This window comes from Lissotriton helveticus, chromosome 8 (genome assembly GCF_964261635.1).
Source record: "Lissotriton helveticus chromosome 8, aLisHel1.1, whole genome shotgun sequence".
In the NCBI taxonomy this organism is placed as follows: Eukaryota; Metazoa; Chordata; class Amphibia; order Caudata; family Salamandridae; genus Lissotriton; species Lissotriton helveticus.
The window spans coordinates 960,982,527-961,010,012 of record NC_136069.1 but is presented as its reverse complement, the minus strand read 5'-3'; the positions used below and the strand labels follow the sequence as shown (position 1 = coordinate 961,010,012).

Here is a 27,486-nt window from a genome sequence, read left to right as displayed (position 1 = left end):
CGCTGATAGAGGTTTTCGTGATTAAAGCCCTGCAGAACGTGCGTATTGTTATAAATCGAAAACTACTCTTGGATCGGGATCCGACGACGAACTACAGCAGATCCTGTTCACACCGGACAGAAATTGATCCCTCAGGGATCCTGTCCGACCATGGATGAAATGGACTCCCGCTTCACTCATCTCCTTCAGCCTATCCGTGATCTGACCAAGAACTGGGAGGTTGATGTTGCAGCACAGCTGGGGGAGTATCTGGAGGAGTTGGACCAGATATGCATTTCTTTTGATGGAGGCAAAACCACCATGAACTTTGATGAAGATGCTTTGCTGATTCAGGGATCAGCCTGTATCTACAGTAAAAAGGTGGAGTATCTGTACTCACTCGTCTACCAAGCCCTTGACTTCATCTCCAACAAAAAGAGGGACAAGCATCCAGCCTCCATTGGTGTGGATGGACAGGATCAGGATGCAACCTTTGCCAATCGACAGGAGCAGGAAGAGTTCCTCACGTTGTATGACATACAGGATCCTTCCAAGGGCAATGTGGACATGAAGAAGGATAACAAAAACAATGTTGTAAACGTGATTCCGCTCACCCCAGTGACACTGGTTCCCCCAGAGGAAGCAGAAAAGAAGAACAACCCGTTGTATAGTCGAAAAGGCGAGGTCTTGGCCAGCAGGAAAGATTTCCGGATGAACAGTTGCACCCCTCATAAATCTGGAGCCTTTATGCTGGTGATGACAGATATTTCGCCCACAGATTTACAGAATCCAACAGACCCCATGAACATGAACCATAATCCAGAAGCACAGACTGGTGCTGCACAGGAGCAGAATGGTGAACAGCCCTTGGCAAGGACACTTTGCGCAGTGCCTGTGCAAGCGCTCAACTTATCTATGGAGCGAGTTAATGAAGATGTTGGTGGCGAAGGAGGGAATTTCATACCTTTGCATGAGCACCATGAATTGGATGTAGAGATGGACCCTGTGTGCGAGGAGCACATTGAGCGGCAAAAGGCTGTGCCAGAGGAGCGGGTGTACGCCCTGCGGGACAAGCAACGAGCACCAGATCGCAGCATTATAGTGCAGGAAACTCTGGATCCATGGCACAGTCTGGACCCTTTCAGCACCACTGAAGATAAACCCTTCAAGAAAGGAAAGCACATTGTTTTGCCGCGGAGTGTGCAAGACACTCCAGGAAATAAGAGAAAGCAGAGGGCTCCCAACAAAATACAGGATTTCATGGCCTGGTTCAGTGCCACTGATCAATATGGATCCGAAATGCTAAAATCCAAGCGGAAAGGGCCCAGTTTTGCCGATATGGAAGTCCTGTATTGGAAGCACTTAAAAGAACGGATGGCAGCACAGAAGCAGTTGCTACGGAGGATGGGTTCCCGCTTTGCAAAGGAGGCAGAGGACTTTCAGAGGCAGCAAGAGGAGAATGCAGATGAGCTTCACCTGAATCATATTGAGCATGATCGTACAGGGGATTACTTGGATCACAATGGTTTGGCAGATGATTACTTGGATCACGAAGACCTACCCTGTGGTTTGCCATCTCGCCATGTGTCCGATGCCGGCTTGGATGTAGGTGAGGTGCCTCTGAGCTACGAAGAGCTAGTGAGGAGGAATGTGGAGCTTTTCATTGCTAATTTGCAAAAGTATGCACAGGAGACCGTATTGTCACTTCGGGTACGAGACTGGGAGGATAAAATGTTTCCACAACTGCAAGAACAGGAAGAACGAGGGACGTTTGATATCCACGATTATGGGAACCGGCTGGTAGCAGCTACAGCCAAGTTGGAGAGTGGCGTACATTTGCCAGTCTGATGGCAGGCAAGGAACCGTTCGAGGTGTGCCGGTACATGCTAGCATACCTACAGCTGGCCAACGATTACACAGATGAGACTACTTGTGCTACCAATAATGGACTTAAACTCCACTGGGTTGGCTCAGGTATTGGTAACAATTGCAGGTTTTGTCACAGTTATCAAGAATCATGGTTTCATGATGCAGAAGTGTGGCTCAATGGTTGGAGCGGCAGACCCTGATGCAGAGGTCTAACCCGGGACCAGGGTTCAATTCCCCGCCTAAGCGGGTCTTGGGCTCAAAATTCCACGGACCTGATAAGTCTCGCCTCGGTGCCTATTCCAATCATGGAGTCCCACTCTGCAACTCTGGGCAATAGCTTGCTTAATCTCCACAACGGCCCCCACAACGCTAAGGATGCCTGGCCTCCACCTTGGGGGTACCCAGGAGTGGACACCTCACAGGGAAAGCCAGGATGGGTTCCGCAGCGGTATTCGTACAAGCGCCTTGAGACCCTTGCGGGTGAGTAGTGCGCTATACAAGTATCGATTTTTTACAATTTACATTTGTTATGCTGCTTCCCTGCTTTAGATAATCAAAGGTGACTACTGGTAGAGCCTATTTTTTCAGGAGGGAATATGTTCTTGTTCACAGGCATCTTCCTTTTGCTTTAGCAGTAGATCACCTGGAGTGTTAGGGAGATGTGCTAACTTTGTTAATATTTTAAATAAATCTTTATTGAATGTTCGGGCAACACCCCTTCCTCTGAAACAACGTTAGATGTTAATTACATAGTTTGTAATATGCACTGGGCTATTTTTTCAATAGTTGGGATGTAAGTAGGAGCTGAGTTGGACAATGGTGTTCTCCAGATAAACGATGCTCGTTTATCGGGTTAAAAATCTCTTAGAAAGAATGCCTTTCCACTTTTAAGTGTTCCCTAAACAAAGATTACATTGGGTGTGTTGATGGGTACCCTTGCATTTTGTATTCCCCCTTGGATAGGGTGGTTCCAGGAGGATAGGCCGGAGGCAATAGGAGGGACAATCCCAGTTAGCATTAAGCATAAGAGGGTATACCAGAGGCACTAGGTGTGATAACTCGAGTGTGCAATAATCACTTTGTCCCTTTATATTGTATTGTTTCATTGGTGTACACAGAAAGGTGTCAATGCAATTTGGTTCACTGCATTTATAAAACAGCCTAGTGTATTTATTGCTTACCTCATAATGTGAACATCTTTTCACACTGACGGTGAACTTTTAGAGGATATGTAATTATGTTTTATCTTAGGAATGAAATTGTCTATTTTAGATTTGGTTAGATCTATGCACTCACTATGCACTTTAAACAAGGTATACTGTGCAAACTACTTGAATGATGGAATCTTGCACATTTTTATTGCTAATTAAGTACTTTGAAGATTCAGTGTATTATGTTGATTTTGTTTTAAATTGTTATGGTTTTAATTAACTATACAATAAAACATATTTGTGGGATTTTGACCTCCTGTTCCCACCATCTCGCTGCTGCACCTGGAGTGGCTCTGCTAGGGGAGAGTGTCTAGCGGACCGTCTCCTCCGACGAACGCTGCCTCTAGCCAACTTCACCTCCTGCTCGCACCATCTTGCTGCTGCCCCTGGAGGGACTCAGCTGAGGGAGAGTGGGTGGTAGCCCCCTTCCACCTGCAAACGCCGAACGGGCCATCTCTGCACTCCGCACGGGACTCCATTGACCAGGAGGCCGTGCGTGAGTACACCTGGGCGGAGCCACGCCCCCTCTGACACCGAAATACATCATTAAAACAGCAACCGGGGTCCGCAGCGCGGGACGCGCGCGGGACGAAGCCCGGACAAAGGGCGGGCCGTCTGTGGACGGGACTGGCTACACCTCTAAGCATTTGATACTCCCATCTTCTACATAGCTGATAAGGAACCTGGCACTGAAGTAGTAATTGTAAAGGAACTTGGTGTGTGGCCCTCTACTTCCCATTAACTGCTTTACATCTCCTGTGGTTTTGGAATGGGCAAGCGCAAATCCATGGAGGGAGGTGGGGGGGCCATAGAGGCTGCTTAACGACAAAAGCGGACTAAAAAGAAGAAACCTAAGGTATCACCGAAGCATGCTGGGTTAAATTGTATTATGGACAATATTGATACTATCATTGAGGACTGCCAGGACATTTTAAGCGGGTAGTGGGGGCCACTCAAGTACATGAGCAAGATAAGTCTGGGGGGATTCGCCTACCACTACGCAAGAGGCTATATGCCCAGTAACCACCATCCCAGAAATGTTCAGAATGGGCACAAAGCACAGGGTGGCCTCCCCGAACCAGCTTGGTCTGCAGAGTAATCGTAAGGGGGGTAAGGCAATTTTGTACGCGGGAGGAGCTAAGGAGAAGAGCTCAGTCATCTCTCAAATTGAATATGTTGTTGCCAATGACCCCATTGTTTGTGTTAATAGGTTTACAGTTCTGGCAGACGTGGAGCCACATACAGAAGACGAACCCATTGTTATTAGCGGGTTCCTTGGTTCGCAGCCCCAGGCGGCAAGCTCTGGCACTATTGCTGATCTGGTCAATCTAGTCTCTTTATTAAGAGACGAGATTAAAGGCCTGAAAACATTGGTTATAAATTTAACTAATGCTCCAAATGTCAACCAATGTGCCCCTCGTCAACAAAATGTACCCCTTGTAAATACTGCTGCTACATCTTCTACTGCTGACCCAATCCAATCTCAGGGGACTAGACAGGCTGCTGTGGGCAAGCCTGCAGTAAAATTCAAGGGGCTGGCGCCTGCCCAAACGGATGGGGTCACATCAGTCTCAGGGTCTGCTGCTAATCTGAACTCAAAGACCACGAATCCATTAGGGAGTGACCCTAGCGGGGCCAATAAGCTTAGTGCCAGTATCCAGAAATCTCAGTCAGGTCCTATAGGGGGGAATGCCAGACCAGGGTTGCAACCCAGGAATGGATCAAGAACCCCATCTGAGTCTATTTCCCACACGATTGTCCCGCCTAGGCACCACACCCAGGGTAGCTTCCCATCAAATATTATATACATGACAAATGTCCCAAAGCACCACACACGATCCAATGGATCCAATGGTCCATAGCTTGGACCGACCATCACTTGATAGAATTTCATCTCACGATCAAGGATCTCCCTTTTAAAGCATCAGACACACCTATCTTTAGGCGTCCCTGGAAAAAACTTAAGCCATCTGACTTCCATCATCTGCTCAGCAGCCTCCCGCTGCCCTCTTTTGAGGATGCCACATCTGGCTATGACTTGTTCTGTGAGTGGGTCATTAAAGCCCTGGATTCGCTGATTCCTGCTGCATTGGGTAAGAGTCGCTTGCTAGAACCTAGTCCTTGGTATAACGATTCTCTTCGACTTTTAAAGAGAACGTATAAGCAAGCAGAAAGAGCTTGGCGCAAGTCATACGATGCTGGGAAAAAAATCTATTATTCAGCACAAGTTAAGAGCTATCATAGAGCTGTTTGTAGGTCGCGAGCAGCCTACTACTCTTATGAATTTAATAACAGCTCTAACCCCACAAAGCTGATCTTCAAGGTGTTAAAAGATCTTACAGCCAATAGAGCACCTGTGGCTGAAATCTGCTCACTTGCACATTGTGAAGATCTTGCTGCCTTCTTTGTTGAAAAGGTGGCTAAGATATATCGTTCCTTTCCCAGCACTAGCCCGATAAAGGAGGATCAGAGTTATAGGACCAGTAGTCATTTGGCCTTATCGATACTCCCTGATCTATCGGAGGAGGAGTTCCACAGGCTGACGACCAAAGTTAAATCTGGATCCCCAGTGGACCCTCTTAGACCGGCTCAATTTAAAGAGCTATCTTCCTTTTGTTTCTCTCCCTTGCGTCAACTCATAAATTCATCCCTCTCTTCGGGTTCCATCCCATCTAAGTGGAAACAAGCCTACGTCAATCCCATTTTGAAAAAACCAGCATTGGACGCCAATAATCTGGAGAATTATCGACCTATCTCCTTGCTTCCTTGGGTCGCGAAGGTGGCAGAAGCACATGTTAATGGCATCCTGTCTAACCATCTACAGTCCGCTAACATCGTGGACCCTTCGCAAAATGGGTTCCGGGCTGGTTACAGCACAGAGACTGCCCTTCTTTCCATGACAGAACACCTGCGCATGGTGTTGGATTCGGGCCAAACTGCGGCACTGATTTTACTTGATCTCAGTACCGCGTTTGACACCGTATCACATACTATACTTCTGCAGCGTCTGGAAGAAGCAGGCATCATTGGCGTGGCACTTGATTGGTTGCGATCGTTTCTCTCTAATCGTACCTTTAGGGTGTCCACTCCCCCATTTGAATCGAAACCTTACCTTATTGAGCAGGGAGTCCCGCAGGGGTCGGCACTCAGTCCCACGCTGTTCAATCTGTATGTTCGGCCTCTGGCTGCAGTAGCTAAGCGTTGGGACCTGACTATGGTGTCCTACGCGGATGATACGCAGCTGGCGGTTGCACTCAGCGGGGACTCAGATCCCGAAGCTACTAGATTCCGTGAGGGTCTTAGTGCAGTGGCGGGCTTGATGACGGCTAATTGCCTACAGCTCAACGCTAAAAAGACTGAGGTCCTGATTGTAGGCAAGCAGAGCAATCTGTGGGGCGACAAATGGTGGCCATTAGAACTAGGCCCTATCCCCACTCCAGCAGCTGAGGTGAAAAACCTCGGGTGTGGTTGGATCCCTCCCTTAGTTTCTCAACTCACACAAAGAAAATAGCAGCTTCCTGTTTTGGGATTTTACGAGGGCTAAGACCGATTTTGAAATTTTTTGACGCCCCTACCCGACAGCTGATAATTCAGGCGGCTATTTTATCTAGACTCGATTATGCGAGTTCTCTTCTGCTAGGAGCCAACTTGGCAGAAACCACCAGGCTGCAGCGTGTCCAGAACGCAGCCGCCAGGGCACTGGTTGGCCTTCCGAGATTCTGTTCTGCCAGAGACACCATTCGTAAGCTCCACTGGCTACCCTTGACCCAGAGGATCCATTTTAAGACCTTGTGTTTAACGTTTAAAATTCTGAAGCAATCCTCACCCCAAATTCTGCAACATCTTCTTTCCCCTTATGCTCCTTCTCGGCAGTTGAGGTCTGCAGGACAAAATTTAGCTGTCGTTCCACGTTTTAAGAAAAGCAGAGCAGGTGGGCGCTCCTTTAAAGTGCTCGCACCCAAGCTGTGGAACTCTCTCCCTGCCCACATTCGTGCCATGGATGGGCTACTTGCATTTAGGAGAGCCGTGAAAACTTTTATTTTCCCTACTGAATTTTAGGACTCTATTTTTAATTCTCTGCCTTTACTGAGTTATGTTTCTTCCCCAGGTACAGCGCCGGGACGCCCCTTTGCTGGGGCAGCTGTGCGCTCTATAAATGGAAATAACATAACATAACATAACATAACAAGGGAGGGGGCAGATTCCCTGACAAATAAGGCCATACATTGGTTAAAACAAGTTAGAGGGTGTCGATCGATAATTAGGGAAGACATCATTAGAGCTAAGAGGATGAGCCACCCAGAGTCCCCACAGGATGTCATTGAACTAACATTGGTTTCTGATACTCTAGCAGAGGATCTATTTAAAATGGAGTATAGATCTAGCCCCCCTGCCTACTCTAGCATCCAGCTGAGGAAAATGCCTCCATTGCCTTTCTCAATAACTCTTGCCAATAACTCTTGCCATGACGGGGAAATGGGCACCTAGGTCCAGACTTAATTCCATCGATTGACTGCCCCTGGGGGAGGGTTGGAGAGGTATCCACTGGCCAAAAGGCACCCAAGGAGTGGTATCCCTTGGAAATGTGTAGTGGGGTTAAAGAAAGTGAACACCTGGGTCTGGTAGGCTCCTCCCTTATGCCAGCGAGTGATTTAGTTAGCTTGGTGGGTGGCAGGGAACATGAAATATCCAATAAAGAGACAGTAGGAGATACTGATTCCTTGAATATACCTGGCTTGGTGGAGCCCCCACTGACCGATTTTACACCAGGGTATAGACCCAATGTTATGGTGTGTAGCATATTGTCATGGAACATCGCGGGACTAGGCCCCAGATTGTATTCACCTGAATGGGTATCATTCATACGTGGGCATGATATCTGTATTTTCCAGGAGACATGGGCTTGCGAGCCCTTGTTTCTCCTGGGGTATCTTAATTTTTTTATCCCCGCAGTGAAGGGCCCAAAGGGTAGGCCCAAAGGTGGGTTGACGATTTGGGCTCGCCAGTCACTTTTTGATAAAATAGCAGAACTCCCCACAGGCAACAATGACATCCAGCATATAACATTGTACACTACCAGGGGGGAACCATTGGATATTTACAATCTATATAGAAGGGGTTCAAATGGGGGGGAAGTCTCCAGTTTTGGCAGTACTTGATCAGTTGATCGAAGACCTGCCAGGCAATAATAACATGCTAATTGCAGGGGACATGAATATCACTTTCGAGCCACTATCTATTGAAGACTGGCAACCGGGAGAGGAGGCAGACTTGGAGTGGGGGGTCCCTAAGCTGGGTTTAGACCTCGTGAGTAGATGGTCCGCTGAAGTTATCTAGATGAATGCCCTATGTAATGAAAGGGGGGTAAGAGCGCTGAATGGAAGGTTACCAAGTGACAAACAGGGGGCTATCACTTTTAATAATGGACCATGGCAAAGCAGAATAGATTATGTTTTCTGTAATTTGGCGATCTGTCACTGTATGATTGACATGAGGGTGACCAGTAGGCAGGAGAGCGACCACAATCCTTTGTGTGTCACTCATAAGTTATGGGGTGGGGTTGAGGATGGTTCAAACACCATAGAAGTGGGGATAGCTGAGATCGTTCCAACGAACGATATGAGGAGAGTAAAATGGCCCAAAGTAGTGGTAAACCAAGAGGTCTTGGACAGTATCAGCAAAGAACTGGCGACTACCACAGTCGCCTTGGAAGGCATGCTGGAGATGGGAACTGAGGGAGGTATAGTAATGTAAGACATCACTAAACTCCATTGTGAATTCTTTAGCCTCATAAAAAGTTACTTCTATAAAACAGTACGTGTGCAGACCGGTAAGAAAACCCCTCCACGCCAAGCAGGGTGGTATAATGACCAGTGTAGGGCAGCAAGAAGTTCACTGGGGAAGGCCATTAAGAATAGTGACCCAGCTGCCGTGAGGGAGGCGAGGAAGGTGTATAAGGCTAGTGTTCTCCATGTGATGCTGGTGTGTAGTTCCTACACATCTATATAGGATCTGTGCATTTTAGACAACATAAACTAAGGGATTGATGTTCAGCCTGATTCCAGACACCCCCAGAGGGTATGTTAGTCTGTAGACCAGCTAACTCACAGTGTCACTATAAGACCCTCTTACCAAGGAGCGAATATTTTCTGGCAACTATCAAACATGACAACACTGACCCTTCTGGGATAGTGGAAACCATACAGTACCTTTTTGCTTAGTCACTCGTGCTCACATTGTCTCAGAGATATACATGGTATAAATGGCGGGGACATTATAAATAAGTATTTATTGAACCAGTGTCGTTCGAGTTAAAATATGTTTACTGCAAAAACCATTGGACCAAAATAAATACATACGGTTATAAGCACCAGCAGAGTAAAGAAAAGGTAGAATTCTACTATAGTGCTAAAACAATGAATATATGCAAGCATATAGATACATGACAGTAATAATGCCTACTCCAATGATGCACACCCTAACTAGATGTACCTAGATGTACTTAGCATGTATGTATATAAATTGCCTGATTTAGGAGAGCAAAGGACCCCATCTTTGTCTCGAGATGGACACCCCACGAGGGATGTCAGACCACTCCACTGCGTGCTGGAGTGTCTGCGTGCAGGAACCTCAGTGTCATGCGCCAAAGTGTCAGCATGAAAGTCTTTCTCCTCTGGTTTGCCCAAGGAAGATGACATGCTTATATACCTGAAAGGTACCCTCAGGGGTTCTTCCTGGGTGTGTACTATGGGCATGTCAGCCATGGATGACAATAGTGGTGACCCTTATACAGAGTTATTATGCAGAAGATGGTGATCCTGCTGTGATACTGAGAATCCTCATGCATAATAAATTTGGCTAGTTTTGGGAGAAAACCACACAACATTTATGCAGCTCCTAACTAGGTAAAAGGTCAGCACCAGACCCATTATGTAGAACACTGGTAGGACAAATGTAGGTAAAGGGTTGTGCAACTACCTAGGCCTATATTGGGGTACATTGGGGTTCATAACAATGCCACTGATCATCTCATGAGTGATGGAATATATGAGGTCACAAGCAGTGTATTGCGGGGGCGTAAGTTATCGTTAGCTCAGGTAACTATAACTGCTGAATTTCTATGGTTTGTGTGTATAAAATCTGAATTTAACTAGAACCCAGTAACCTTTGTTTTTTTCAGTAAATTTCAATGCCAACTTTTTATTGTATTTCCTAACTTTAAAGTCCCTGTAACCTTTGTTTTTCAAGTGAATTTTTAAAAAAACAAATTGGAGTACGATTTGACCGATAAGTTTAATTCACTAAAATACATGTTTATACGTTTATAAATACATTTTAACACATTATATAATTTAAAACAAACAATTACCAACTAAATAACATGAATTATTTAACTTTTAACAAATACAAATACTGTTTGCAATTTGTTTTAGGGATCTGCAGATCCACTGAAATGCCACCACAGATCTGGCTATACATCCACATCGAAAACCATACATTAAATCATTTATTTCAGTTTCACATCCCTATAGAGAGAGTCTCTGTACACAGCACCATTGTGTAATTCACTTTCCCTCAAAACAAGAGAGTATTACAGTCAGTCAGTCATCAAACTTTATTATCGGCCATAGGCCAAAAAAGCAGTACAAAAATAAAACAAACAACATTAGACTGGCCATAGCGTACAAAAGGGAACAAACATTTTTATCACTTAAACACTGTGGTTAAAAGCAGAATAATATCAATAAAATACCTTAGGGTTGGTTTTAATAATTTTGATAAACTGATTAATCACAAACCCTTATATTACTTAGATTGAAACATTAAATGCTGGGCGGGAAGACTGAGTTTATAAGCGTAGCCGCTTGCCGACCCCCTTTATTAATTGAAAGAATAGAACCACTAGGCACTATGAGCAATATCAAGTACCTTAAGCTTGGCCCTTCTGAGGCACCACATGGAAAATAAAAACCTAGAGTCACGAATACCAGTAATGGGGAGGAATCAAATTTTAAGATGCAATACACTCCCTGGTAGTTCCTGATACCTAGGTTTTGACACAGTTGGATACTCCATTTGGCTCTTGCTTTGGCATAAAAGGGGCAGAAAAGTAAAACTTGTAGGTCAGATTCTACACTGGCATTACAACCTGGGCAGCCCTTGGATGGGGAATTTGCACCTGCCCACTTGTTTGTGAAATCCCTTACTGGTAGTGTTCAATGTCTGAAGTGCACATAAAGTGTTTTAGCAAGAGGGGGCTGGATGCTATCCAAAAATTGTTCAAAACGATATGTGCACTTAACCTCTAAAAATCTTGAGCTTAACACCCCTATAGCGCTATTCTGAAATAGGTTGGCCAGATGGTAATCCTTGCGTGTTAATGCAAGGGATTTTTGGGAGATACAGGGACATGTCTGTTCTGGTGTAAGCCATAAATCAGCCCTTCCCAATGCGTGACATAGATGTTTAATGTGTATGTGCCTGGGGATCCTCCCTGTGCCTTGAGTAAGTAGGAAGTCCTTCAATTCCTCCCTGTAGCTAATGAGCTCGGGGGTGCTCCAAAGACGTCTCCAATAGAATAGGGGACGATTAGCAATTATATCCCTAATTGGGGTCAAACCTACGTCTAAGCTTAAGAAGCAGAAGGGTGCTCTGGGGAAGACGTAATAGACTTCTCAAAAAACCATTCTCGATCGCGTCCAGTGAGGTAGCATTGGCATGTCCCCAGAGCTCACCTCCATACAGCGTACCTCCCCTTGCTTGGGCCTTATATATTTCTAATGGAGGGCCTAGGATTTTTTGTGGGCAGTCATTGTGTACCTTCAAGAAACCCCCTGAAACTTGTGCAAGTTTTAGATTTCCTTTAGCCACATGGGGCCGCCAATCTATACGATTATTATTATTATTATTATTATATTTAAGCTTATAAAGCGCACAGCTACCCGGAGGTTTCCCGGCGCTAGGGACCAAATTAGAGGGGATTAAAGGGGAGAGCAGACTGAAAAAGCTGAGGCAGAGCTATTGGTTAAATAACCAAGTCTTAATTTCTCTGCGAAACTTGAGATAACAGGGGTCGGTGCGGAGAGATGGTGGAAGAGAGTTCTAGAGGGAGGGAGCCAGTACAGAAAAGGAGCGAACACTCATCCTGGCTCTCTTAACTCTGGGAACTTGAAACCTGTACTGATTGGAAGATCGAAGGGTGCGGGCAGGGCAGTATCGATGCACTAAAGAACTAAGGTAGGGTGGAGCCTGACCTGTGTTTATCCTGTGCATGTAGCAGAGGGCCTTAAATTTCGTGCGGCTTTCAATGCGTAACCAATGCAATTTACGAAGAGAGTTGGAAGTGGGGGATAGGTGGGGTAGTTTACAGAGCAGTCGAGCCGCCATGTTTTGGACTGTCTGTAATTTACGGGTCACCTCTTTGCACGCCCCCAGGAGAAGAATATTGCCGTAGTCCAGTCTAGAGGTGATTAAGGCCTGGACTACGGTTTTCTGGGTCTCCTGAGGGCACATCCAAATGATCTTACGGAGCCACTTGATGATGGTAATGCAGGTGGAGGAGGTTTTCACCACGTGATGTTTCATAGAGAGTTGATCATCAAAAGTGATGCCCAGATTACGAGCTGTTTTTGATGGGACGGGGAGCAAACCCATTTGTGTGGGCCAATGTTGGGGTCCCCACAGAGAGGTGTTCTTCCCAAATAGAAGGAGCTCTGTTTTCAGATCATTCAGAGTAATCCCCAGAGAGTATTAAAGATACAATCTCTTCTGCTGAAGATAGAAAACTATGTAAAGAGCAGCACAATCAAGAAGAACACTTACCCAAAATTTTCCAAACCAATATATGCAACAATAGATTGTCATTGTAGAAGTGTTCACATGCACATTGTCTGTTTTGAAACACCTGAAAACCACACCTACATCCACGTATCACAGAACTGTTTAAAACCTAATAAACAAACACAACATTCAGCACAGTTGAGCATAGGAAAGTGTACATTGTACAAAGTTAAAACGGTTTTGATGGAGTGTCAGGCAGGTGCAAAAAAATACATCTATAGACATCTTTACTTCTAAATCTAACATCCTGTGTAACAACTTGTAGATTAATCCCCATTCAATCCACAGGAAACCCACCTGACAAAGAGAGCAAAAAATGGGCTGGTGATAGAGCTACTGTGATGGTGAGTTTTGGATTTACAAAGTGAAGTAAACAGTTATTTTGCACCCTATCCAAGTATCATGAGTAATAGGTACAACTACTACATTTGTACAAATAGAAACAAGGATTTAAGTGAGAGAAATGTATGTGGAATAGTACATTACTAACTACTGAAAACATGCAAACTAAAGTCTGAAATTAGGCCCGAAACTATTGAAAATAATTTAATGTTTAGACAATTGTACAGCTTTAAGTTCTTGGGGGTTTTGTAATGATTGCAGTAAGTGGGAGAAGAATATCCAGACTGAAAATGAAGTAGAAGTTGATTGTCCTGCTTCCAAATATGGGTGTCTGAAACGTTAATCAAACAGAGCAACTCAGCACAGGGTTGAAGGTGGGAGAGAGTGTGCTGTGCAAAGTAAGAATGGCAGATGGGTGTCAGGCAGGTATAAAATATTATATCTAAGACTTCCTTACCTTCATCCCTTTCATCTGGAGAAAAGGTTTGGAGCTCACTCCATGTGAAGGTCTTTGGAAACATCCTTCAGTACAGGACAAAAAAGTGGCTGCTATTAGAGCTGCTAACGTGGTGGGAGTGGGGTTTACAAAGAGGAGTGAACAGTAAATGAATACTTTACTGGACCACTCAACATAAGTAGGAATTGCAACTACTGCAGCTGAAGAAGTAGAAACAGTGGTTTAAACCTGAGAAAAGCATGTAGGTAAGTGCTTTACTAAGCTGTGAAATCAAGTGAACTGAACTTTGAAAACAACTGAAAATGGATTACTGGCTAGTCAATCATAGAGCTTTGAGTTCTTGTGGTTTATGTAATGACTGCAGTACATACACAAAGAATGACTCTCAAGTCGCTCACCCCTGATTGCAAGCATATGCGGCTGAAGCCTCATAATCAAACATTCATTCACTCATCGTGAGAAAGGTGTACAGCTACTACATCTGAACAAGTACAAACAGTGGTTTAAGCATGAAAAACGATGTGGAATAGTCTGTTACTAACTTGTGAAACATGACAAGTTGTGAAAAGGCATCAGAATGTAGGCCCGAAAAACTACTGAAAATAATTTAGTGTGTAGATAACCCTAGAGCTATAAGGTATTGTGTTTTCCGTAATGACTGCAGCACATACAAAAGTGAAACAAAGTTAACATATTTGAAGTTGACTGTCGGGCAGATATGAAAAATAGAAACAAGAGACATCTTTACTTCCATCTCTTACATCCTGAGAAGCAAATTTGAGTTAAATCCTTGTGGAATCCCCTCAGGGATTCCATTCACTGTGACCTGGTGGAATTGATAACTCCCACCTTCAGAGATCACAATCTCATCCTCTGAGTCTATCTACCAACTAACGGAGACTAGGGAATGTTCTACCACCTGGGGACTACTTACCAATAAGGCCATAGTGGCTACACCAGTAGAGTTACCATCAGTGGGTGGTTTCTTAGGACATACAGAATCCTGCTGCTTATGCCCTAATTAGGTCCACTCAAAGAAGCGAGGCTAGTGATGGGATACCCTGGGCCACCGCTCACAGGAACCCACCCCTATTTTTCAGAAGGGGGGTGGGAACCCATGCCGCTTACTTACTCTGGGACTTGTCTGCGTCTCCCTGGTCCTCCCGCTCACTCAGCTGGGGAGGACCCGAAAACACCCTTCTTGGAGTCATTCCCAGGTACCTTCTTAGACACTCTGGTATTAATCCAGAGGTCTGCCTCCTTTGCAAGTTCCCTGGGGTCAGGGAGCTTGCGGTTAATCAGGTGTTGGCACAACTCTGTAGAGCAAGTACTGAGCATGTGCTTTCTCAAAATTAGATTGCACAGCCCATTAAAACCATTCACTTTACTGTCCATTACCCAATTAAGTTCTTTGCTGGGATCGTTCAATAAATCCTCCCAAGACTGGTTTGACAACTTCTAACCTTTCCTTTACCTGATGAGGTATTTCTCAGGGGTCAGCCCAAACATGGTCAGTAAAAGGCCTTTATAGGAGCATAATGTATCTGATGCCCCACCTCCTATGTCATAAGTGTGTCCTTCGACCCGTGGGAGTGTATTACCACAAGCTTGCTTCCTATTCCTCCTCTGGGTCCCTGGGAGTTCTAAGAGGGAAGAGATGTGGCGCCGCGGCCAGGGCGACTGACTCCGGAAAATGGGGATCACCGTTCGATCCCCGGCACCGGCGGCCGATTAGCCCAGCACCATGTGACTCTGGGTAATAGCTTGCTTAATCTTCCCGACGGCCCCCAGCGCCTAGAGACCCTAACGGGTGATTGTGCGCTTTACAAATGTGGATATTATTATTATATTATTATTATTAAGAGCTACCTCATAAGCAAAAAACCATTGATCTATATCACTCCACACAACATAGCCAGGCAGCAGCTCTTGAGGTGTGGATTCTTACCTCTGCAGTAGACACTGAGTGTGCACTACCACCATTGCTGCTGGATTCTGATGCTTGCTTAGCTTTAAGGTCCAGCTCCTTAAGACTCATCTCATAAATCAATACCAGTTTTCTTTCAGACAAGGACCTTTAAGCCTTAGCTTTCCTTTTTAAAGGGCCAGCACTAGCTTGTTTTTCTCCAAGGCCTTCCCCTTTGCCAAAGCTCATTCTGCCTCATACCTCCCACTTGTCAAGGTTCTATTTGCCTCAGCCTTCCCGTTTGCCAAGACTCTTTTGGCCCTAGTCTTTTTCTCCTCTGCAGCCCTCTAGGGAGCTGCCGCGTCCATTCTCAGTTTTGCCATCTTCAGCCTAAACACCCTTTCTGTTTCCGTGTACTCTAGCTCCTCTAGGGACAGGTTCCAGGAGGACAAATTGCTGCTTGCTCTGGTAGGGGACCTCACTCATGTCAGGGGTTGTCATCCTCCCCTACGATTTCCTCCTCATGCACTTCCTCACCCCCCTCCTGTGCTGTAAACTGTGACTGGTGGGCCTCCTAACATGCCCCGAGGGCCTTCTGGAGCTCCTGCTTCTTGTATGCAGTAGGCCCTGTCTCCATGCAGAATCATTTAGCTCAGTCACAGAATAGATCTCCAGGTTGAGCTCAAACTCCATGTTTGCAGCAGGCAGAATCACAGATGCACCAAGTCAGGCAGAATGGAAGTGAATTTGGAAAAAGCAAAAGAGGTCAATGAAGACGAATCGAAGAAACTCAAATCTGGTATCACGTTATTTATATGGGATTTTAGAGTTAGAGAAAATCATGAGTGGTACTGCACAAGTGCAAGTACTGGATCCTACCACTGAAAACCAATGTGAGAAATTAGGTTATTGGTCGGGGTGTGAAACCCTAGTCAAGCAACAACCACAATCCTTGTCAGAGAGATCCACCAAAAATCACAAAATCAACCTGTGTTTAACCGTCTGATAGCTTGGCCCAAAAGCAGTCAGGTTTAACTTAGAGGCAAAGAGTAAAGGTTTTATGAAGCACAACAACAATAAAGAGAAAGCAGAGCACAATAAAAATCCCAAACCAATTTAGACAAATATAGTAAATTATAATAAATTAAATGAGAGCAAAATGCCAAAAATGTTGTCAGTAGAACTGGAGATGCAATTTTAAAGGCTAAGGAAAACTAGTGCCAAGAAGCAGAAAGGGCTAACTGTGGGTATCTGGTCAAGTTAGACAGAGAAAAAGTCAGAGGTTCAGACTGACCATGATGGAGTGCATGCAAGATATAGGGACTCGGTTAGTATTGCTGGAAATGTTACCTTCTCAAAGTCCAGCTTGCAGAGGTCAACATTTCCGGATTTCACAGGAGGAGCTCAACTGTTACCAGCCAAGGATCCAGGACCTAAGAACTCACCTCTTGAGGATCATATGTTTTTGAAAGAAAGGTTTAGGTCTGGGGAAAAGGTACATTTTGCTAGGTCGAATTAGCAGTTTAGTACTGCACACAGGTTGCAATGGCAGGTCTGAAACTGTTTTTAAAGAGCAACTTAAGTGGATGGCTGAGAGAAAGCAGGGCTTTCTGCAGATGTCCACCCACATTTTGTCCCCAGTTGGACTTCTAGCTGTTGGTTTTTTACTCTGACAGTGCACTGAAGCCTGCTAATCAGGCTTCAGCGCCAGGCCTCTCTCACTAAAAGTTAGAGGTGTATTCTGGCATTGTCAAATGACAGAAACCATACCCCTCCTTGTATGTCCCTGGTAAGTGGTACTGTGGAACCCAGGCCATGGGTGGAAGAGGGGTATTGAGGGACTACAGCACAGGATGTGCCCTCTCGAGTGACCCAGGTAAACAGATGACAGTTGTTCTCTCCTTGTGTGACAAGGTTGCCGCACTGCTCTTAAGTATCTGTCAGTCACCCCTAGAGGAGGTCATGTGTGCCCAAGAGGCAGGGTGCAGTATATTAAGAGTGCTGACATGTAATTGCAACGTATATTTCTCTATAGATGCTTTACTATTAAACTACACTAGAAGTTGGTGGTACTTAGAGTATGGCATGCGAGCTGCCAGTGGCCCAGCAAACCTTCCTTGGAGGCCCACGTACCTTGTGGTGGGCCCTCAGTAAACACAACAGAGGGTCAATGAACACAAAAGAGGGCCACTGAAGCCTGCGCGAGAGCAACTGCACTGAGCATGCTCCAGCAGCCCTCCTTTGTGTTTACTGAGAGCCTCAGCAAGGTCACAGGCCTGGCACTGGTGGGAAACAAGGCACTTTAAATATCAACTCTTGCACATTCACAACTGACTTTTACTAGGCCTTTCACAAAGCTTCCTGCCTCCTTTGCTGACAACGCCTCCACCTGCATCTGCTGCTTCCACGCCATATGAAGCCTGCTTTTGCTAGCACACTCTGCCATCATTGAGGCAGTTCGGGCTGGACTGTTCCCATGAGTCACAGGGTCAGACTGATTTGCATATGGCCATGTCTGAACTGGGGTGGCTGAGTGAGCTAAAGAATGGTGATGGATTAAACCCAGATCAGTTGACTGGGGGTGAGTGTTTGATTGGCTCAAACGCTCCGTCCATCATCCCCTTTTGTATCGCTTTGTTCGCCTTAAGTGTGGCAGGGTATGCTCAGACGTGAGTCCCTTGCTCACTTGCCCACTGGATTCAAGATAGCCTGGCTGATGAGGATTATGAATCCGAAACCGGTCCCAGGATGCTTGTTTTCGGTCCAGGGAAGACATGGCTTGGCAGTTCGGGCTGGACTGTTCCCATGAGGCACAGGGTCAGACTGATTTGCATATGGCCATGTCTGAACTGGGGTGGCTGAGTGAGCTAAAGAATGGTGATGGATTAAACCCAGATCAGTTGACTGGGGGTGAGTGTTTGATTGGCTCAAACGCTCCGTCCATCATCCCCTTTTGTATTGCTTTGTTCGCCCTAAGTGTGGCAGTGTATGCTCAGACGTGAGTCCCTTGCTCACTTGGCCACTGGATTCAAGATAGCCTGGCTGATGAAGATTATGAATCCGAAACCGGTCCCAGGATGCTTGTTTCCGGTCCAGGGAAGACATGGCTTGGCAGTTCAGGCTGGACTGTTCCCATTAGGCACAGGGTCAGACTGATTTGCATATGGCCATGTCTGAACTGGGGTGGCTGAGTGAGCTAAAGAATGGTGATGGATTAAACCCAGATCAGTTGACTGGGGGTGAGTGTTTGATTGGCTCAAATGCTCCGTCCATCATCCCCTTTTGTATCGCATCATTGAGGACTGAAGCAGCGGGTATCCTAGAGATTGAGCCAGCCTGCTTCTTTCCTTGCCACCTGCATACTAGCTTAGTTGCCAGCTTGCTCACTGCCAGCCTGCCTACCTCGTCTTTAAGCTTGCTTCAGGTCAGCTGTCATGTGTACAATATGTTTTGGCCTAGTTTCTTTATATGATGCACAATAATACTCTTTAAACTCAAGTGTGATAGTTTTTTTTTGTCTGCACACATCCTGAACTCTCCCATTTGAAAGTTGCATGAATTTTTCGTAGATCCAGACATTTGTATCTGCATTATACATCATTTTAAATGCTGGCAGCACCTGGATGCCTGCTATGATGACAAACTGTTGCTTAACCCATAGTACTACCATTTTGTAACAAAAAAGCTATGTTAATGTCCATACAAAAGGGTGTTGTGGCCAAAACAGCTGTTTCAATGCAAATTATAGAACTTCTCTCAACGCAGTTCAGCGTAGGTTTTGATATTGCACTCATTTAATTGATTTCACTGCTTTGTTTTCCTGGTGATAAGGTGCTCATTGAAGTGTCACACATAGGCAGTGGAATGTCACACATGAGCTGGCTGAGAGCCTGGAAATGTCACATATATGGAATCTGAAATCTTCTCAGCTTTGTGGAATAAAATACTCTTGAATGCTTTTGATTGGAAAGAGTTATGTAAATCTGTCAAAAGGCATTAAAGGTATAAGCAACTCAAACATCATCTTTTCAATGTAAACTGTCTCCAGTGTGAAGTCTTATATAAGCAGATGCACAGTCTAAAATGTTAATTCTTGCCACTGTTGATAATGGGGACAGACCATGGCTCATGAGGCTCATGAGAGGCAAAGTATTGTGTGGGTCAAGATGCCCCTCGCCTCCCTTTGCAAATACAAATTTAGCCTTGGAGCCATTGATCAGCCCCAACACCACCACTGAACACATTTAATGCCAAGTCAAAAAGCACACTTTGTGAGAGGCCATTCAGTTGTTTGAAAAGCTCCTCCTGTTACCTTTGTAGTTACAACTGCTTTTAAAACATAGGACTGTAGAGTAATGTTTTGAAAAGTTGGTAATTATTTTGAGTCTAGTAGGCTTTCCCCCATTACCCAAGCTTCCGCCTGACCCTGTACCCACTCACAGGCCAATCAGTGCAGCCCCTGGCCACAAACAGACTGTACTTTTGTCCCCAAGAAAATTTTTATGAGTACCCATTCTGTAAGCGATACGTGGTCCATAAATAACATGGGACTTGCACCCAGGCACACCAGGGTTGCAAGCTTCATTATGGTATCACCTAAATATGTTAAGTTTGGTGTCAAACAACATGCCTTCTCTATCCTGACACAAATATGGTGTCAAAGGAAGGCTGGCATGCCCCCAAGTGACTACCTAGTGGTTGTCCACCTGTGTACGCAGCTGACTTGTGCTTGGGCATGGCACTCCAGAGATTTCCTACTCAGCTGCAACCAAGACAGACTTCTGACCTCTTGCCAGGCAGTGTGAGCACTCCCATGAGTCACAACAATGTTTTGGCAGTGGGGGCGTGGCTTGCCAGCCAAAATGGCAGGCGTGCTTTGAGACAGCTCTGTGCCCATGGCCTGATTATCCACCACAATCAGTCATCTTCAGGCGGTGGCCCATCATTTCAGAACGTGCGTGGTGTAGCGGATAAGCAGATATATTTCCCCGGTGAGCAGTCACAGGCAAGACACAGCGTGATCCGGACAACGCAGTGTCGAGGATGCGGACAAGGTGACCCAAGGCCCATTGCAGAGGCACTGAAGCGCCCGAGCCTACGCTACTGGTTCCAACACAGCATTGCATCGGCCGGGAAGCATACGAGGTGCCCGAGGGACGGAATGAGGTAGATCGTCAGTGTGGAGCAAGGAAGGAAAGGCACCCAATCCCGGCCTGCATCAGCACTGGACCTCGCTCCCTCTCCACCCATGAGCACGAGGCACAATGCCAGCAGAACTCCTGTGGGTAGTGTGAACTGGAGTGATTCTGATGAGACCCGGGAGCTGTATCGAGCTCAAGCGCACCCACCAGTGACGCCTTCCCAATAGTGAAAGGAGGAGACAAAGGTTTCATCCCTCAGCAAGATAGCCTAGAGAGCAATTGGATGGATATGACCCCGGTGTTGCAAGTGAAAATGGAGGAGTGACTGTGGGCAGCGACACAATCGAGCGGTAAGGTGCAGGGTGGAAAGCACTCAATCCCGACCCGTATCAGCACCTGGGCCTTCTCCCATTTCCCCCCTCCCTTATTGATACCATGCCGCACACCAACAGCGGCACCCCCTTGATGGGCTGTGTGGACTGAGCCCAGGTGTCTGGCAACAGATCAAGGCCATAGACACCGGGACAACACCTAGAGAGATCCTGGCAAGGCCTGGGTACTGTGTCAGCCTAGGCCTGCCCACTGGTGGAATTATCCTGTGATGAACGAAGGAGTGTAGAGGCGCGTCCCTCAGGCTGACAGTGAACCATGAGTGACTGAAGTTGAATCACTGTGCAGCTGGGCAGGCATAGACATCGCACCACTGATGTAACCAGCCCTGTCGGGAGCAATGTCTGTGCCGACAAGGTGCCCCTGAGGGCATATTGCAGAGGGTGAGCAGCATTGTGAGAAGCCCTAAGGATTGTGGCCCCTCAATAGAACAGGAAAAGTCACGCAACTATCCCACCGAGCTCGAAGAGTGTGCGGTACCCAGACCTAGCATACCGCCACGCGATTGGCATCGGGTGAGAACTAGAGAGACCTTTCCAGTGGCTGCACAAACTGGATACAGTCTCTAGTGGCTTCAACCCAGGAGTGCCTGGGTGCTGCTCTGTGGACACCTGTGATGCTGAGCCACCTCACCACACTTAACCAATGCAGGGTTACAACTGGCATATAATTAGCAAGATAGGCAGGCAAAGTGCCGAGGCAGATACAGCAACCATGCTGCCGGCTGACACCAACAAGCAGACTGGCCTGGATCGGGAGGGGTCAGGCCTGCTGGGTCTCCCACGCTGGAGTCCAAGATCAACTCAGTGCTCAAGGCGGTTAGCAGATGGGGATTTTGCTGTTACATGACTTCATGTTGTTGCATGCATACCACCGCAAGTTAACGGGAAGAGTAACCAAGGTTGAGGCTGAGATACAGGAGGCCCTTCCAGCCCTTAAAACAGTGTCTGCAGAGGTACATTTACTCACTGAACAATTATGCTCACTGGAAGACAAAATGGACGTTTTTGAGGGTCGATCCCGGTGCAACAATGTTCGTGTCATTGGCCTACCAAAGGGCTTGGAGGGCTGTGATGCAGTTACATACACTGAACAATGGCACTTCCCTGATTAGGCAGGGAGGCACCCACGGCGGCCAAAGACAGACGCAGGAGAATCGGAAACTCGCCCATGCACTGACACCCAGTCCCTGACCAGGATCAAATGATACAGGAACGGCAGGAGGCACTGAGGACGGCAGCCATGATGTGGAGCATCGAAACCACTGGGGACTCTGATGCTACCTCTGTGAGCTCCCTCAGAGAGGGCAGCTCATCTGCGGTGTGGCCAACTGTCAAGAGTTCGCAGAGACTTCCAATAGTGACTCCTCAAACTGCTGATGACTTGCTGTAGGGCCAATCAGTGGTTCCTACCCATTTCTAAGTCTAGACACATCCATGCATACATTATTTGCACTCACATGCAGCGCTTATGCGGTAAGTTACCGCCTGCACCACTGAACCCCACGATCTGCAACTGTAGGCCATGGCCACATTCATGTTCCACATTTCACATTCAGAAAAGCCTACCACTGTGCAGTTCCACTCACATGCAGAATTAGGGCCCAAGCACCTGCAGGCCCTGCTATCCTTGAATGTCTCAGCTCACCCCCGATTGTAAGCGCAGTGCGCACAGCCAACATCTGCCAATCGGCGCAGTTCACTGTTTGGGCAGATACACCTTGTCCCTCTGCTTATTTTCAGTTGTGGAGCGTAATGCTTCTTGCCCCGTTAGCTGACGCCCAGAGTGCTGTTGTATCATAGAAGCCACCACAGTTATGCCCACTGCTCGGAATACATGCGCGTTGTCCGTGGTCTGAACACTAGGCGCATGCCTCCTGTGTCCATTTCTACCCCTAATTGATGATCTAGGCCACCTACCACCGTAGTTACCTGGAACGTTAGAGGTATGCATACGCCGGCGTGCAGGTACGAAATATATGCTTACATAAAACACAGGAAACACAGATCCGAAGAGACTGAGATAGACATTTACGACCGCTATGTGTTGTCACGTGGCTGCCTGGATGGGAGACAGATAGTCATAGGGCCCATCTATGCCCCAAATACTGATCAGGCAGCGTTCTGGCAGACGATTTCCAGCATACTGTCCCATTGGTGCGAGATCCCTTGGTTATTGGGAGGGGATTTTAATGCAGTGCTGGACACAAACTTAGACTGGTGCTTCCCACCACTACAGAGCACAACTGCTGTGTCACACGCTAAGGGTCTAGGGGAATGGCTGTGTCACTGGGGCCTCGCTGACATGTGGAGGACACTGCACCTGTGTGGATCACCTATACTCGCATTACTCTCACCCACACGAACTACAAATATGTACTGACTGTTTTGTAGGGAGTGAGGTACTGCTTGCCAGAAGCACCCATGCGGTGTACCTGGGCTGCACACATTCTGATCACAATCTGCACATGGTTCAGCTTCTAGACGAGCAGGCTGCGCAGGTCACCCATGTATGGAGACTCCAGACTGCGGCACCAGAGGACCCTCCTTCAGGGCTTTAGTAGCATCTACTATTTAAAACTATTATGTAACTAACAAAGACTAGGTCCTTGATGCAGGTGTGGTGTGGTAAGCATGAAAGGCTGTGGTCCGGGGACAATGTATGGGGCTAAACTGGAATATTTGTCGGCAACTGGACCGAGAAGCCACGCACATTGAGAATGTTCCACTCCAACTAGAGTCAGACGTAGCAAGAGTGCCTGACACCCAATGTGCCTTAGATAAGCTGAAGTATGAACACACACACAAGTCATGGAATGGCTATGATGCATAAATTATGCTGCACATGCGGCTTGCACCCATGCAATGGCAGACAGAGCAGGAAGGCTGCTTGCGAGGCTAATTTAGCAAGATCTGGCTCTTGCACTGCGGTCGGCATCGGTTCACTTAATAACTGGCCAACATGATGTCCATAAGGAATTCACAGCCCACTATGCTAGAATACACAAATTTGCCCTCAGGTAGCGCTCCCAGAACTAGACTTGTATCAGTCCCCACTGCTGCTACCCGCGGTGCCAGTGGAGCAACGCCCAGAACTAGAAGAGCTGATCATGCTACAGGACGTATAGGCAGCCGTCCAGGTGCTGGCGACTGGTGAGACCCCCGGCCTGACGGTTTCCCCGCCGAGTACTACGGAGCGTTCCAGACAGTCCTGGCCCTGTGCCTGCTCGCCATGTACCGTGGCACGCAGGAGTCGTATATTATGCCGGTGTTGCTCCATTAATTACTGCTGGTCTCGCTTCTCAAACTGGGCAGAGACCTGGAATTGCTGGGCTCCTACCGGCCCCTGGCGTTGTTGAATATGAACTACAAGGTGGTGGCCCAAATATTAGCATGCAGACTGGCTCTTCTGGTGCAGCAGTTAGTGCATGCATATCAAAATGGTTTTGTGCCTGCTCTCTGCACGACATTGAACATACGTCGATTCTTCACGGTGGCATACTTCTCTGGTGAGAGGTGGGCACACTCGGGTTACCTAGTTCTTAATCCGGAGAAGGTGCTATATACCATGGAATAGGACTTTTTATTTGCTGCCCTTGACAGGTATGGGCTGGGGGAAAAATTCCTGGGCCTAGTTAAATTGCTGTATGCGCAGCCCACAGCCAAAATCAAAATAGGCCATTATGTTTTGTGGGCAATCCCAATTGAAAGCGGCAATATGCAGGGATGCCCACTCTCCCCGCTGCTATTCACCCTCTCCATTGAACCACTCGCCATCTCTCTTCGCCAAACCAGCGCAGAATGGGGTATCCCTCTGGGCAATGATACGCATGCAGTTTCACTGTATGGGATAATCTCCTGATTTACCTCCAAGATGTTCGTGGCCCTTGCTCCACGATCAAGAGTACGCTATCAGAGTTCGCGCCTCACTGTCAGGGCTATGTGTAAACTGGGAGAAGTTGTGCCTGTACCCCTTTGCTGAGACTACACCAGATCTGGGGGTGGTGCTGGGTGGTACGCCAATACCGTGGCAAAACTCAACTTTCCGTTATCTGGGAATCTATGTCTTTTGTCAGCACTTTTTAGAAGGTAATCTAATGTGGGCCGCGACGGCGGTGAAGTCTCAGATGTCTATCTGCGCACTCTCTCTTTAACTGTGGAAAAATAGTGTACGGAGTTCCTCAGTGGGTTATGGAACACAATGGAAGAGGATGTGTGATGAAAGGTTGGTTGGAATTCCTCTATGGAAGGGAATTTCTCCTTTTAGAACTAGGGCCCTCACAAACCCAGCAAGCAAGGTGTCATGCAGCATCATATGGGCCTGCTCCTCATCGGGTGGCACTGCAATACCCGACGGGCACCCATAAAGGGGCTCTTTAGCGGAGATCTTTTGTTCCTTGCCGCACAGGTGCTGTGGGTGTAATGGGTGTAGTATGTGTAGATGTAATAGTGGAATATGCAGAGTAAAACAGGGGTGGGATTACTCTAAATAACTTTATTCAGGGAGAATCCTAGCCTGTTTAAAAAGAATATAGGAGAGGAGACAATCTGGCTTCAATGTGTCTGAAATGCTAAGTGGCTGACATGTTTCTCGCCTGATAGTCACGAATGATCTGTGTCAATTCCTCAGGGCCGTATGTGAAAGACTATCTACAACTAGTGGTAATGTATGCAACTACACATCATACAGTGGTTCTACTGGAACTGTACCCGCAGGTAAGAAGCCAACCTCAACTATGTAAGATCGTGCCTTATCAGGTGCAGCAGGAAAAGGACACATGTAATGTTGTGCCTGCTCTAAAAAGAAGTCCAGTGGTTGACTTACCCCACACCGCGGCAACCTGGATTAAACCATGGGTTGTATAGCACTCCTCAAATGGTGGTGCTCCCTGACCTGCGTTACCACTTTACAAATTTGCCAGTCTAAGTCAGACCCTCCTTTTTCCATACACTACAGCAAGACCTGAGGCAATTCATATGGCATGAAACACATATTAGGGTAGCATTAGTGAAACTTTATCTACCCGTTGACTGTGGCGGATTGGCAGTCCCCAACATAGAGCACTGTTATCTGGCATCACAGCTACAGTGGGTGGCCTGCTGGATTGGTGGCTGGCAGTTGGCATACACTGCCACGCAACAGCCTGGTCATACGCAGTACCAAATCATAGCCTTGTTCCACCCAAGTAGAAAGAGTGCAGCCCTGATACAGCTACAGACTTCAGTTGCCTATAGATGATTTTCACTGGACCCTCAAACTCAAGAAGGAAGTCGTGCCATATGCTCCTTCTCTGCCCATATTGGGCACGTCAGCTCACCGACGCATAATCTTAACAACGGAACTAGTCCCCTGGGAAGCAGCAGGACGGCTGACCCTGGAAGACCTTTACCAGGACCAACAACTAGTAACATTCCACACACTGACTGAGGACAGTGGCCTACCACAAGGCCAATTCCTCTTATATGCTAAGCTCACACAGGCGCTGTGAACTTTGATGTGTGACATAACTCACAAACCTGGGACCCATCTTGCCATTCAATACCTGCACAAGCTGGGCACAGGCAGACACCTTACTAAATAGTTTGCTGAGTCCCTACGCACGCTTTGGACACAACCACTGACATCCCTCAGGCAGCACTGGGACAAGGACTTACGGAGGCAATGCACTGATCGTGAATGGTCAACCCTACTAGAGGGACCTACACATATCCCCAGGAATGCCTGGATCCACTTAATACAGTACTACATACTCCAGAGAGCGTATCTAACTCCAGCTAAGATTCATAGGTACTTCATCCGCAAAAAGGCTAAGTGCCCTAGAGGCGGATTATTAGATGCAGACCTATTACATATGCTGTGGGCTTGCACAGCTCTCACCTCCTATTGGAGAGCAGTTGTGACACATTTGACCAAATGCACGGGCCGCACAGTCACATGCTCCTGGTACACCTGCCTATTAAGCCGATACTGTAGAACACAAAAGCATAAAGTCACGTCCCAATGTATAGACCTAGGGCTCATTGCAGCCAAGCGCTTAATTACTAGGCGCTGGAAGTCACCAGATCCACCAAATGTCAAAGCCTGGCTACAGTCGCTGATATGCTGGGCGCAGGCGGAGAGTGTGGCACTGCAGCAGGAAGACACGTTGGGCCTGCGGGTGCTCCCGCTAGCAGAGGCATGGGATGCAATTCTCTTAGATATTCGAAACCCAGGGCAAAATGATCCGGAGGCACCCGAGTCTCCGGCATGATACTCCCAGTTAGGTGGACTGAGGGATCCGCATACAGCGTGTTGAACACCATTGGGAATCTCACGGGGCAGACAACTGCGTTACCTTGCTGACAATGCGTC

At 47.0% G+C, this 27,486-nt stretch overlaps 1 protein-coding gene and 1 pseudogene across 1 annotated transcript in view; one reads left to right on the top strand and one right to left on the bottom strand.

The window, feature by feature from the left end:
* Positions 1-27,486, bottom strand: part of IL1RAPL1 (interleukin 1 receptor accessory protein like 1) — a 2,344,491-nt gene that overhangs the window by 1,374,493 nt on the left and 942,512 nt on the right. The gene's annotated exons all lie outside the window — the stretch shown is intronic.
* Positions 57-27,385, top strand: LOC144773187 (condensin-2 complex subunit H2 pseudogene; annotated as a pseudogene).